General features: G+C 45.3%; 1 protein-coding gene across 4 annotated transcripts in view; it reads left to right on the top strand.

Moving 5' to 3' along the window:
• The window catches only part of KCTD15 (potassium channel tetramerization domain containing 15), a 246319-nt gene that overhangs the window by 202659 nt on the left and 30072 nt on the right, over window positions 1-13588 (top strand). The window lies entirely within an intron of this gene.

The raw sequence follows: 13588 nt of genomic DNA, 5'->3' as shown, positions 1-13588 counted from the left end.
AGGCAGAGTGCTGAGCTCACTGGTAGCTGAGAGTCTCAGCACTCAGCTCCTCTGGCATTAAATTCCTGTGAGTTCCAGTGTAGTGCCTTGTGCTGGACAGGTTGGTGACATGTCTGGCACGATTTATGTAGATCTGGCCAGCATTATCTCAGAATAAACTCCAGATATGCCTAATTAGGAGTAGATGTGGCATGAGATTATATTGGTGTATGACATGGAGTGTCTGTTGTCTGCCTGGCTGCCAGTCCTGCAGGGTGCTGGGCACCACAAAGGCACTGCTGTGTGAGGGGTGAAAGCCCATTTGTGGGAGCAGGATGCTGAGAGGTGCCTGATTTTGATTTACAGTTATATACACTAAATCAGTTCAGGTTTTTATCACAGAGGCTGCTCAGGGTGCAGAGTTCCAGAGGCTGAGTGTGAGTGTGAATGTGCTGGCTCAGGGTACCCAGTGCACTCTTGGCTCCAAAGCAAACCAAAGCTCACATTTTATCCCTAGATTTTGCTACCTGCATGGCCAGTATTCCATAATAGAGGTTTGGTTTTTTTTCTTTTTTGGTATGACAACCAGTGTAAAAGAGCTAGTTTTGTCTGAAGATTTCTCTTTTAAAAGAACTAAGGGGTTTTGCAGATTTGGCAGGTTCCCAAGCGATAAATGACATTTATGGAGACACCTTGAAATGCCTCTAATATCATAAAGCATATGGCTTTATGGTGATTTCATTCCAAGGAAAGGGAGCTGCTGAAATTCTCTATGGAAAAAATCCCAATTATTAAAATACCTATATTTTATGGCCAGACCAAAACAATATGATTTTTTTGGACAATATATATTTAATAATGTCTTTGTGGTACTACTTTAATCATAGAGAAGAAATCTGTTTAGTGAAGAGAGATTTATAATGCAGAAGTATATAAATGCTTCATATTATTAAAAAATACAGTGAAGATTCTGCAGTTGTAATAGAGTGACACATCTGCTTCCACATTTTAAAATATTGCTGCTATTTTTAAAATATGCCACACATCAAGCTTACTTAATAAAAGCTTCAGTTATAGAAGCTTTGAGAGAATATACATAAATTCACAGATTTTACTTCAGGAGAATACTGTACTGAACCAAAATTTTCTTTTTTTCTGCTTGATAAGTAGCAAAAGCATATTTCTTCAGATTTTGAAAATACAAAACTGACCAGAGCTTACATGCTGCCTGATGTTTTGCTGTGTAATGTCTTTTGTTTATGTTGCTATCTTATCTCCTAAGGCTTGAATGCTTTTTCAGCTGCTCAAACTTCATTTCTCACTGAAGTGAGAGCTTCCAGGATGAAACCTATAGATGACATTATTTTTGTAGCAAAAGATAAACCTTCACCAGCAGCCCAAGTAGGACATACTGCTCGATACATTATGAAACTGGGTGAAGGCTGTATCTTAATTTATTATCTTATTTTTTATTTTTTTTTAATATTGTTGGTTTTTTCTGCAGTTGTAGACTTAATTGTAAGCCCCTCACTGAGTCTGGCCTGCTGGCATTCCTGGTTGAGGAAAAATAACTTGGATTATCCCCATGGGGATGATTTGGGCTCCTGGTGCTGCTTCCCTGCCCTGGTGTGGATTTTCCATATGGCACAGACTGGCTTTGCAGGGCTGGGAGAGGATTCCAGGTCTCTCATGGGGCAGGAGGAGGGAGAAAGCTTTTCTGAGCAAAATATCTGGAAACAATGCCAGGGCACTGCTGGCTTGTGCCAGGGGTGTGACATGTGTGGCCACAGAGAGGCACGGCCGCTCTGATCCACAGCAGAGCTGTCTGGGTTAATCTGGACAGGGTGTTAAACTCTTGAGTTTAAAAGCTTCAAATCCAAGAAATCACACAAATCTGTGGATGGTATTTCAGCAAAAGATAGAAGCATATGCTGAAATGCTTTGCTACATCGTAGCTGCAGTCACATAAAATAGTTTGTGCTCACTGAAATTGAAAACTGTGAGAATCAACTTCCTTTTTATTTGTTTTACAATTTCTGTTGCTTTCTTTGTGCTCCCAGATTGCAAAGAGCTTTTAGCTTGTGGGCTGTTTAGCATATACTGTACTTGGATTTTTAAGGACACATGGATTGTGTATAAATGGGTGTGCAAGCACAGAAACATCACATGCTGATGGGAAAATAAATCACCAGGTCGTGCTGGAACTTCCTCAGTGTTTTGGGGAGGTCCTGAGCAAACTCAGTTGGTGCTGAGCTCAGTGAGAGGGAGGAGCTCCCAGAGGTGCCCAGGTCAGTGCCAGCGCAGGTGTGAGCAGCTCCTGGCACAGCTGTGGCACCAGTGACACAGGTGACACCTGACAGCATTGCCTGTGTGCTCTGGGAGCTGGCACTGGGCTCTGCCCACCCTGTGTGCCTGGCTCTGCCCCGGGGAGGAAAAGGACCATCCTGGGGAAATCCCACTCAGCTCAGTGGATGGCTGATAGTGTGAAACCAGAGGCCAAATCTTGCATTTCAGAGGTCCCAGAGTGATTTCAGAGCAACTTCGAGCAAGTCTTTGATGTTGTTTGCATTAGTGCAGCCGCTGTGATCAGGGCATTTGTCCATTGATGAAATTTGCATAAGCAAAGGGTGCCAGATTAGGCATTAAAGGGGATAGATGTTCTCTTTCCTGGAAATTTTTATGGCCCACAGAAATTCTCCTAAGGGGAGAAAGCTTGAGCAGGCACAAGTGGTGTGACAAAGGAGAAGGGGGTTAAAGAGCCACCATCAAAGTTGGTTTCTGAACCACACACACTCACCCACTACTCTTGCACACCTTTCCAGTTGGCTTTTTGAATTAAACCACACACAAGGAAAATAATCTAACCTTTCAGAGAGTGAAAGGCAAGGAAATTAAAAACATAAAAAGAAACTGTGATCCACAACAGCATCGTGATGGTGGTCTCAGAAATTACCTCACAAATAATATTATTATTATTATTCTCACATCCTGTACCTTCTTGGGGCCACTTTCCATGCATACCCAAAACTGTCATTAAAGCTGACAAGCTTGGAAGGTGCAAGGAAGTTGATGTTGTCTTACCTGGAGCTGAGGCTCAATTTCAGTAGTTTGTTTTCAGCAAATTCTCCTGCTGAAACTCCCAATTCTTGTAGTTCTGAATTACAGGTAAAAAAAAAAAACAACAAACCCAAACCAACCAACCAAAAAAACTCTGTTGAATTCTAGTGACCATCAGCATATTTTTTCTACAATAATTGACTCTTACTATCAGCATCTTTTTTCTATAATAATTGGAAAAATTATTCATCTTTGTAGCATTTGCTCTGGAAATTTCATTCCTGTTTTCACCCAGAGGACCTCTAAAGCAGCCCCTTCACACGTTGACACTTGAATGTGGATTTATATGACAGATTGTAAAGGCTGCAAAACCTCTAGCACATCTCCAAAGTGAGTTGCAAATTGTGTTTATCCAACGGAGTGAGACAATTTTTACATTTAGAAAACAAACCTGGTCCAAAAGTCCATTCCTTAGGTGCAGTCTGGAATCCCCAAAGGCATTGCCAGATCCCCCAGTGCTATTCCCACTGAACTCTGGCAGATACCTCACTGACTGCAAGCAAAAAGAGGGAGAAACTCAAAATCCCTGTAGACCACTGCAGGGCCCAGCTTCTTGATTTCGCTGGAAATTTTGATACCACTTTGAATTTTTTTAGAAAGCAGAAAAAGATAATTTCTTTGTCAGAAGCCTGTCCTTTTCACTGTCCTGAACAGTGTTTTTATCTCAGGGAATTGCTGTGAGCTCCATCTGAGCTGTGCTGCTGTACAAGGTAAATATATTTACCTTCCATTGTTGGATAGTTTGTGTGTAACCCTCTGTTTAGGAAACTTCCATGTGCTCTAAAGCTGATGTTTTCCGTGGCATTACTGATGGCAAAGGGGAGCAAGAGTGATTTCTGTGGCAGTGCCTCTGTGCAGATGGGAGCAGTGAGGGTGCAGAGAGCCCAGAGAGCCTCCAGAGCTCTGCTCCCAACCTTTCCCCCTGGCAGGATGGAGCTCCTAAAACCATAATACACTTTTTATACCCTTTTTAGTTTCTCCAGTAAATTTATCATTTATTTATTTTATGGGCCACATCACTTATTTAAATTTAAACTTTATTTAAACTTTCTTTAAATTGAACTTAGATTAGCATACTTAAACATCAAGGATATACTTGTTAAAGTACATGTACTCATGTAGAGTGTATATTTTATATATATATATAGTTAAAGTACATGTACTCATGTAGAGTGTATATTTTATATATATATATATAGTTAAAGTATATGTACTCATGTAGTGTATATTTTATATATATATATAGTTAAAGTACATGTACTCATGTAGAGTGTATATTATATATATAGTTAAAGTACCTGTACTCATGTAGAGTGTATATTTTATATATATATATAGTTAAAGTACATGTACTCATGTAGAGTGTATATTATATATATAGTTAAAGTACCTGTACTCATGTAGAGTGTATATTATATATATAGTTAAAGCACATGTACTCATGTAGAGTATATATATAACCAAATATATATATAAAACCTTTATATATATATATATTACCAAAACATGCTAAAAAAACCTTAAAGATAACATTGCTGACACTGAATAAAAATTGGTCTTAATAAAAATAGAATAAAATCATAAAATGAATGAGAATTAGACCTGAGACTGAATAAACTGAAGAACAATCAACCTTAACAGAAATCAATCTTAATAGAAAAAATGCTCTTAATTAAATCAATGGAATAAGGAAATATAACATTATAGTGAAAGTAACAACATGATAAATTTAAATCTTTAGATTTGCAGGGATGTTTAGCCCAGGGCAGCTGAGCAGTGCAGCCCAGAGCCCCTCCTGATCCAGCTCCTGGGCACTGGGCTCTGCCTCCCACATCTGGAGCTGTGCCCTCCAAGGAGACCCAGCACAGGTTTTATTATTTGGTTCAGGAACTAATGACCTCTCTACAAGGCAGCAGTTTTCCAGCATATCCCTGCCTCCAAACCCATGGACTCTTTTGGTGATTTCCAAGGAGTCCCCTAAAGCAGGTGTCTGCTCTGAATGTTCCTTGTCGAACACATTGTCGTTTTTCTGACCCCCCTGAGACAAGCTCTCCTACCCAGTGACCTGACTCCAGCTCTCTCCAGGTGTCTTTGGGATTTAATTCAGCTGCCTTTTCCCCCAGCACCTCCTTCTCTCTGGTTCTTGGAGCTCAGCACTGACACCTGAGAGCTGCTTCTCCTCCTCCTCTGCAGCCTGGGCTGAGCTCAGGGCAATTCCCTGCTCCAGGTTTGAGGACCCCTCTGTTTTGAGGATTCCTGACCCTGTACAGCTGATGCAGTGCTTCCACAGCTCAGACACACCTCCTGAGATCTACAGGACAAATTTTCCACATCATCCTTTACATGAAGGGCTCTGTACTGGGCCCCACTCTACACTGCTTAATCTGGATATATTTAGGATATATAATTCTCTGGATTTACCAGAGCTGAGAACATCTCATACATCTTGCTCACGTATTCAACTGTCACTCTTATAATAATTTATTTGCTAATTTTCCATCAAATCTGTGTGCTATTGAGGTTATTGCCTGAAGACAACGTGCAATTAGCAAATTTTGTCACTTACCCCATGCTGGCAGTGAGGGTGTAAAGCTGTGATTAAACAAGGCCTCTGCTCGAGACAGGTTAAGTGGGGTGAGGGCCAGATGGGCTCTGAGCAGTGTTGGTGGCTGGGGCAGCTCAGCACAGCTCAGGGAAGGATCCCCAGTGGAGCAGAGCTGGCTCTGTGGGACAGCCCAGGCTCCTGCCATGGTGGGGATGGTGAAACAGGAAAGCCTTGTAAATATGATTGTCTGGCAAAAGAGTTTGAGAATATGGAAACTATAAGTGAGATTGAAATGAAAGCAAGCTTTGAGATACCTCAGTTACTGAACAACTGGAAAACAATGGTGTGGCCAGCTGAAGGTGATCCCCTTTTGATGGAACAACACCCTCTGCTTGCAGACAGGCCCAAGGGTCAGAGCAGACCCTACAGCTTGGCAGAAGGGGCCCAAAGAGGAGTTTGTAGGGTTTAAAATGTAACACAGTATGGTAATGTAATGATTCTTATAGGCTGTATGTAAATGCTGTAGGATTTGTATCTTGTTCTAGATTGGTTAGTGAGAATTACAATATTCAACACAGAAGAAGATTTATGGTATTGTAACGGGAACCTCGCTCTCTTATCCCTTTTACTCCCTTGCTCTCTCACCCTCTTATCCTCTCTCCCCCTCTCTTCTCTCAGTCCTGCTCTGAGCTGTGTCTGCAGCTCCCAGCAGGGCCCTGCACCCAGACCCTGTGCAATAAACCCCAAATCCCAGCAGGGCCCTGCACCCAGACCCTGTGCAATAAACCCCAAATCCCAGCAGGGCCCTGCACCCAGACCCTGTGCAATAAACCCCAAATTCCTGACCTGGCTGCAGAGATCTCTCGTGTCTGTGTGTCCCGACTGTCCTACCCCTGATGCTCCTACACTGCCAGCCCCGTGCTGCTGCACCCCTGCAGCCCCATCCACCCTCCCTCAGGTGTCCCCAGGTCTCTCTGTGTCACTGTGCCTCCATGCTGCCCTGCTGTCCCATCCATCCCCCCTCAGGTGTCCCCAGATGTCTCTGTGTCACTGTCACTCCGTGCTGCTCACACACCCCACAGCTGTGCAGTGTCCTGTCCCTCTCCAGTCCCTCCTCACCCCCCAGGTTTTTCGGGCACAGGGGCACATTTCAGCCTCTGTAAGGCCCCTCTGTCCCCCCAGGCCAGCTGTGCAGTGCCCTGGTTGTGGGGTGACCCCCAAAGGCAGCCCCAGCACCCCACGTTCCAGCACTGCCTGCATGGCAGCTGCACACAAAGCTCACTCATTTTAACAGCTATTGTCACCTTAACCCCTGCACAGACTTTCAGGCACAGCCCCCAGAGAGGCAGGAGCAGGTATTTATTTGCCCTGCACTTCAGGAGAGCTCTGAGGGCAGGTTCTGCCATGCCAGCCCAGCCTGGCAGGCTCCCCAGGGCTCTGCCCTGTGCCAGGCGGCGGGCTAGGTGCTGCAGAGCAGAGCAATAAAGCAGCCAAAACCCAGAGATTTTGGTTATGTGCAGGGCTTCTTCTGAATTAACATATGAATTCTTATAGAGATTAAGGTTTTGGTTATATGCAGTGCTTCTTCTGAATTAACATATGAATTCTTACAGAGATTAACATCGTTTTTGGATTCATATCATGCACTTGAGATTCAGAGATACATCTTTGGAGTTTTTCTTATCTGGTCATTGAGCAGATGTGGGTCTAGTTTCTAAGGGAGCTTTGACCAGCAGAACCCATAAGATAAAATCCCAGAGGAGGACCTTTTTCCCTTCTCATCCTCTGTTTCCCCCCAGTCTGCCTGTGGATGTTGTACTTATTAAAGCAGGAGAAGCAAAGGGTCTCCCTTTGCCAGTCTGCCTTATCAGGGGTGGAAGCTGAACCTGTGTGTCCCCATCTGCAGAGCCAGCTCCTTTACAGGTGCTGCATGGCCAGGGTCACACAAGTCCTTGCAGCTCTGGGAAAGGTGTGAAGTGTTTGTTCCTGCAGGCTTGTGTCCTACAGCCCTGTGTGCTGCTGCTGGACACATCCAGCACAGCTCCTGAGCAGCTACAGCTTGAGCTGCACCCATTCCATGTGCCAGAGGAGGAGTACATGGCTTGGTGTCTATGGAAAATAGAAATAATCTGTGATAGGGATGTATTTACAGCTGGGAATGGTGTTAGGGACCCTTTCTGTGTCTGTACAGAGCCCTGGATGCAGTGTCTGTCAGAGCCATGGAGATTTCCACATGCTCCCTCTGTTGTTGCACAGCTGGAGCAGTAGCTTTGGTGCTAAAAGAGAATAATCCCTGTAACCCCAACCCTGCATCCCATTGATTTAGGGAGGTGGGAAGGAAGGAATTTATATGAAAACTGATTCCTCAGTGCTGTTTGTGTGCACCTCTCCAGGATCTCCCATGAGCTGGCACGTGGGGAGCCCCAGCAGAGCTGAGCTGTGTGCTCTCACAGAGGTGTTCACTCCTTCCTGGCCTTGCTAACCCCTGCCCAGCACAGGCACAGCCTGGGAGCTGCTCACAGCCTCAGGAGAGGACAGCAGAGTTTGGCCTTTGGGAGTGCAAATCTTACTGCAGTTGGGTGCTGAGGTTGGGTCCTGTCACTGAACAAATTGTGTTTTTACTTGGAAAAGTTGAAATGTTCAAGCAGACACTGCCTGGCGGGTCTCTGATGGACATTTTTCAGGAATTATTTTTTCTCTCTACATTTGCAGCTTGGGTTGTGTGGAGGCTTAAGTGGTTATTACAGTGACTAGGAAGGGGCAGACTGAGCTCTTTCTCTGGAGGAGCAAATCAGCACTCAGGTGACTTGGAGAAGTACCATGGTTGTGATGCTGGGCCTGGCACAGGTTGTTCAAAACCCCCGAATGTGAGAAAATTTCACAGTCTTACCCAGATAGCAGATTCCTTGGCTCAGCTGGTCAGAAGGAAGAGCAGGTTTGCCATGGAGCTGGTGCAGGAGGGGTGGCACTGCTGCCCACTGAGGGCAGTCCAGAAGATGAACATGGAATGTTCATGTCCAGCATCTTTGGTGCAAACCCCAGCTGGCCTTGCCTCGTTCTCTGCTCTTCCCTCTCATGTTCTGCAATGATAACATGTCTGTAGCTGAGTTACCACATCAGTAATTCCCACCCTTCCTGCTTACAACATGTTGAAAGCTAGTCTGGTTTACTAAAAAATCAAAGAGAAACCAGCAGACAAGGATACTAAAATTTCAACTTTTTTTTTCTTTTCATTTAGCACTGTGTATTTATCTCTGTTTCTTGTTGGTCAAGTTTGGTTTGTCATTTCTTTTGTTGCTACTTCTGCTCACCACTTACCTGGCAGGGCAGTACTTTGGTACCAGCAGCATAATTGAAGGATTTTCCAGCAGTCAGTTTCAGGATGGTAGGAGGGAAAACACTGGCTTAGCAGTGTGTTTTGAGAGACCACCTCCACAGGATGCTGGACTGGAAAGGAACTGTCTCTTCCTTTTAGTTGCTGCAAGTGGAGGCTCTTTCCTGTTCAACAGTGTGGTGTGAAGTACTGTAAAGATGCTGTATGTGAAATGCAGCTTCTTTACACTTAAAACAAAGGGAGAATCTCCTTTATTGATTGCTGCTTGGTGTGCTGTGCAGGCAGAGGAGCTGTGTGAAGAGGCAGGATAAGCAAAGTTGTGTCCCCAGGTCAGAGCTCACCACAGCACCACTGAGGCTTTGCCCCTTCCCAGCTGGCTTCTGAGCACACAGCTCTGCTGTTTGTCTTTTGATTCATAAACTTTTGATTTATAGAGACCCTGCAATGGCAAGCAGACCTAGTCTGCTTAGGGGGATATTTCATGAACTACTTAGGAAGTTTATAAAACAGACTCCCTAGATTATGGAGCAAGGGGGTATCTGTTTTGTAAGGAACATGTTATGAAATGAATTTGTCTCTAGGCCTAACTTAATTATTTTAATGATCCCACTGGTGGTTGTCGTAGGTGTCTTTCTGTGTGCATATTGTGACCTACATGCTTGTGATCATCTGTGAAACCTAAAGATTTAAAAATACATTGGACCTTTTTACTTCCTTGCCTCCTTCCACTAAAATAAATGGAGGTGGTTTGGATATTGGTGTGTTGGGCCACATCTCTCTTCCAGTGAAGTCAATGAGAGTTTTATTGTAATAAGCTTAAATGAAAACAAGTCCTATTGTTCTAGAAAATGAGCCTAATAATGGATCTGGCCAAAATAGTCCTTGTCCTCTGTGGGGTTACACCAGGGCTGGAGCTGTTTGCTGCATGGTGAGGAGTTCAGAGCCTGGGCACTGCACTCAGGAGCTGCTGCTGGGTGCCCACAGAGCTCTGAGGGTGCAAAACCAGCAGCCAGGTGAGCTCAAGGTGTCCTGCCCTCCCAGGTGCATGCACAAACCCCTCCTGCCCTTCCCAAAGATGGGACTCTGCTGGTTTTGAAGGAGCTCCATGGAATTTGTGTCAGTGTAACTGAAATCTGAATTAATCTATTCAGGGGTTAATGAAATCCCGAAGAACAAAGTGCATTTTTAAATAGAAGAAATATGCAGGCATGCAAACACAGATTCAGATGTGAGAGCAGAGGGGAGCTGGATCTCTGAGCACAGAGTTACAGGCTGGTGTGGAGGATGCCAGGCAGGAGCTGATGCAGGCTGTGCCCTGTGCTGCTGTTACCCCCATGAACTCTGCTGAGTTTTTGTTGTGTGAGATGTAATAAATTGATGAGCACAGCCAGGCCTTGCAGTACCTCAGCTTGTTCCCTTGTGCTGTCCTGACACTGAATGTGTGATCTGGGGGCAGGGACAAGCATTGTCAGCCACTCTCATGGCTGCTGTCGCTGCACTGATACAGAATTACACCAGGCTGGTGCCTTTCCTAATCTGAATTTACAGTTGGGAGAAGCTGCAGAGCTGGAATTAAAATCCAGGGTTACAAACTCACTTCTCCATGCTGTGTCCACCAAACTGCCTTCTCCTTCATCCAAGCTGCTGTGATCAGCATGTGCTTCCTTCTTCTCATGCTTCAAAGTAAAATGACATCTGTAAAACCTTTACAGGGGTTTGTTTTCACCTGACTTGCCCTCACTTGAAACTCAGCCAGGCAGGACAGCTCTGAGCTCCACAGTTGTGCTTGTTTGTGTGTCACCCTGCTTTTTTAAGATTTTCTAAGCCTTCTAATGTTGACATTCTTGTAGTGAACTTTCTCACACACTTTCTGAAAATATCTCATTGTTTTGCATTCCTTTGTGGAGGAGGAGAAAGTTGATGGACTGTTGGTTTGTCCAGTGTCATTGGAGAGGTGGCACCTCCAATCCACTGTCACTTTTGGACATCTATAAATGTTGGGTCAGAAAATAAACTTCCCTTTTCCTTCACCTTGAGAAAAGCGGTGTGGGCTTGTGTTTTTTGTGTCCTATAGTGACAGTTGTGTTCCTCCCTGATGCAGGCAGGACAGCTGTCTGTCTGTCTGTCTGTCTGTCTGTCTGTCTGTCTGTCAGGGCTGGTCACAGAGGCAGAGCAGAGGAGTGTGCTGTTCACCTGTGCTGTGTTACATTGTGTTCAGAGGCCAAAATTGCTGCTTTTTACCTGCTGAGGGTCACATAAAGCAAAACCTGGGGGAGTCCTGCTGGGGAGTTACTGTGCATTATTTGCTCCATTGCTGGTGGTCAGAGCCAGAAGGGATCAGCTGGTGAGCTCTGGTGGGAGCTGAGCTTTGACCACGAGGCTCTGAGGGAAGGGCACAGGGCAGGCTCCTGTCCCTGCTCCTCCTGATGGAGTGCAGCTGCTGCTGCAGGTAATCCATTTAGGGCTGGAGACACTTTGGCAGCAGCAAATCTCTCTTGAGGAAGTGGACAATGAAAACCAGGGACTCTCTTTAACCTCTTTGGTGTCATGCTGTGTTAGGCCAAGGATTTGTACCAGAATTTGTGTAATTCACACCAAGGGCTGCAGCTTTGGCACTTGGGGGATGCAGAATGAGCTCTGCCCCTGCCAAACCCACCATGGGCAGGTTGGAGTAGGGGAGATCCATGGGAACCAGCACAGGACAGTGGAGAAACTGAGTCCTCTGCTGTATTGGAGGGAAAGAGGGCTGAATTTTGGCCAGTAGTACATAAGACTGATGCTGAATGAGGAAAAAAATTCAGTGACTGCTTTTTAGTCTTATGGAGGGGGGGATAATAAAGCTTGGAGTTAATACCAGTTTCAAACATATTTCTCCTTTGTTTCACATCCAGTTGTATTCTGTTTGCAGGCATGAGGGTTAAAGTGGGGGGCTGCTTCTGCTTCCAGTTAAATCAGAGGATGGTTTGGCCTTGACTTCACTGGAACCAGAATCAAATCCATGACCAGAGTCTGATATTTGAGAATGAACCTCTTTCTTAGTCACATAAGAAAGTCAGGTTCAGCTTCCAGTAGCTCGTCAGAACTCAACAGTGAACAGTTTACTTGTTACTTTAAAGTTTTTGATGAGTTTAATTTTGTAGGTTAGGTGTCCTCTGTGCAGCAGGTGTATGCTGTCTCCTTCCCAGGTGTGGGTTCCTGTAGCCCTTGGACAGGGGCTCCTTTTTTGGGAACGTGGCTGTGGGGTGGGCTCCTCCCAGCAGACATGGTGCTGGTGCATTGCTTCCTGTCTGTCCCTGCTCTCCATCTGCAGGAGTGAAAATCCTGCTGGAAATCCCTCTTTGTTTCTCCTCATCTGCCAATGGCTCAGGCTCAGCAGCAAAAAACTCACACAAATCTTCCTTCTTGGTGTGGCTCTGTGGGCCTTGGGCATTGTTTTCCCTTCAAAATAGCTTTTTAAACAAGTTGTTCTTGATGTCTTGAGCTTCTTTAAATGAACTCTAGGAAAAATACATTGGTTACAGCTTAATCAAAAGTTAGAATAAGCAAGAGAATAAGCATTATTCGTTCAGGATTTGAAGTGTGATAACAAAACATGGATAGAGGGAGCTGGAAAATCACACACATGCCTGGAGAGAAGCAGCAGCAGTGTCCTGTGAGCCCTGCAGTGCCTGCTCCAGAGCAGGGGCTGCTGTCAGCTGTGCTGGGGTGGGCAGAACTGCACTGCAGCAGCTTCACACCCTGGCACTGGGCAAAATCAGTGTCACTGTTTGTCCTCAGCTCAGGGCAGTTCACCAGGATGGGCTGCAGGAAAAGCAGATGGAGCAAGAATGTCAGACAGGCTGGGTTCTTTCCAAATTATTGTCAACAGCTGGAGAGCTGCACCAGTCTGGTGGAACAAGGAAATGTCCAAGCACTGGGGCAGCTGCTTGTCAGCAGAAAAATGATTTATCAGTGCCCAGAGAGGCTGGAATCATTCCTGTTCACAGAGCAGCACAGGCCAGTGTGGGCACCAGGGGCACTGGCTGTCCCTGCTCTGCCCAGGTGCTGCAGTCCTGTGAATCTGGAAATAAAGGAGATAATCAGAGGAAAACACTGCTCAGGTTTTTGTCTGGGATCAGGAGTGAAGGTCTGTGACTGCAGCAGGCTGGACACTGCAGCTGTGTGTGTGAGCAGTGTGTACCAGATCAGTGTGTCACCATCTAGGTGTCACCATTTGTGCTCTGTAAAAGCTTGAGAAGCCCTTCAGTCAGTGGATCTCTCTTTTCCCTGCTGGAATGTCCTGGTTTCACAGCACAGTGCTCTGTAAAAGGTTGTGAAGCCCTTCAGTCAGTGGATCCCTCTTTCCCTCTTTTCCCTGCTGGAATGTCCTGTTTTCACAGCACCCACACATGCAAAAGATGTGGAGGGCCAGACTCACACCCTGAAAGGGAAATGAGCTCCGTTTGAAATTTTCCCTGCCTTCACTGAGTCTCAGTGGGAGTTTCAGTGTTGACTTTAACAAGCAGGATTTAGCCCATTTATATTATAATAAAACCAGTGTCTGCATGTCCTCAGCCTCCCAGCACGCCCAGCTGCACTGGGCTGTTGGTCATGGAAGCAAGTCCAGATTCAGT

Source organism: Melospiza georgiana, chromosome 14 (assembly GCF_028018845.1).
Source record: "Melospiza georgiana isolate bMelGeo1 chromosome 14, bMelGeo1.pri, whole genome shotgun sequence".
Taxonomy (NCBI): domain Eukaryota; kingdom Metazoa; phylum Chordata; class Aves; order Passeriformes; family Passerellidae; genus Melospiza; species Melospiza georgiana.
Note: the sequence above shows the minus strand (reverse complement) of the source record. Positions and strands in the feature narration are given on the sequence as shown.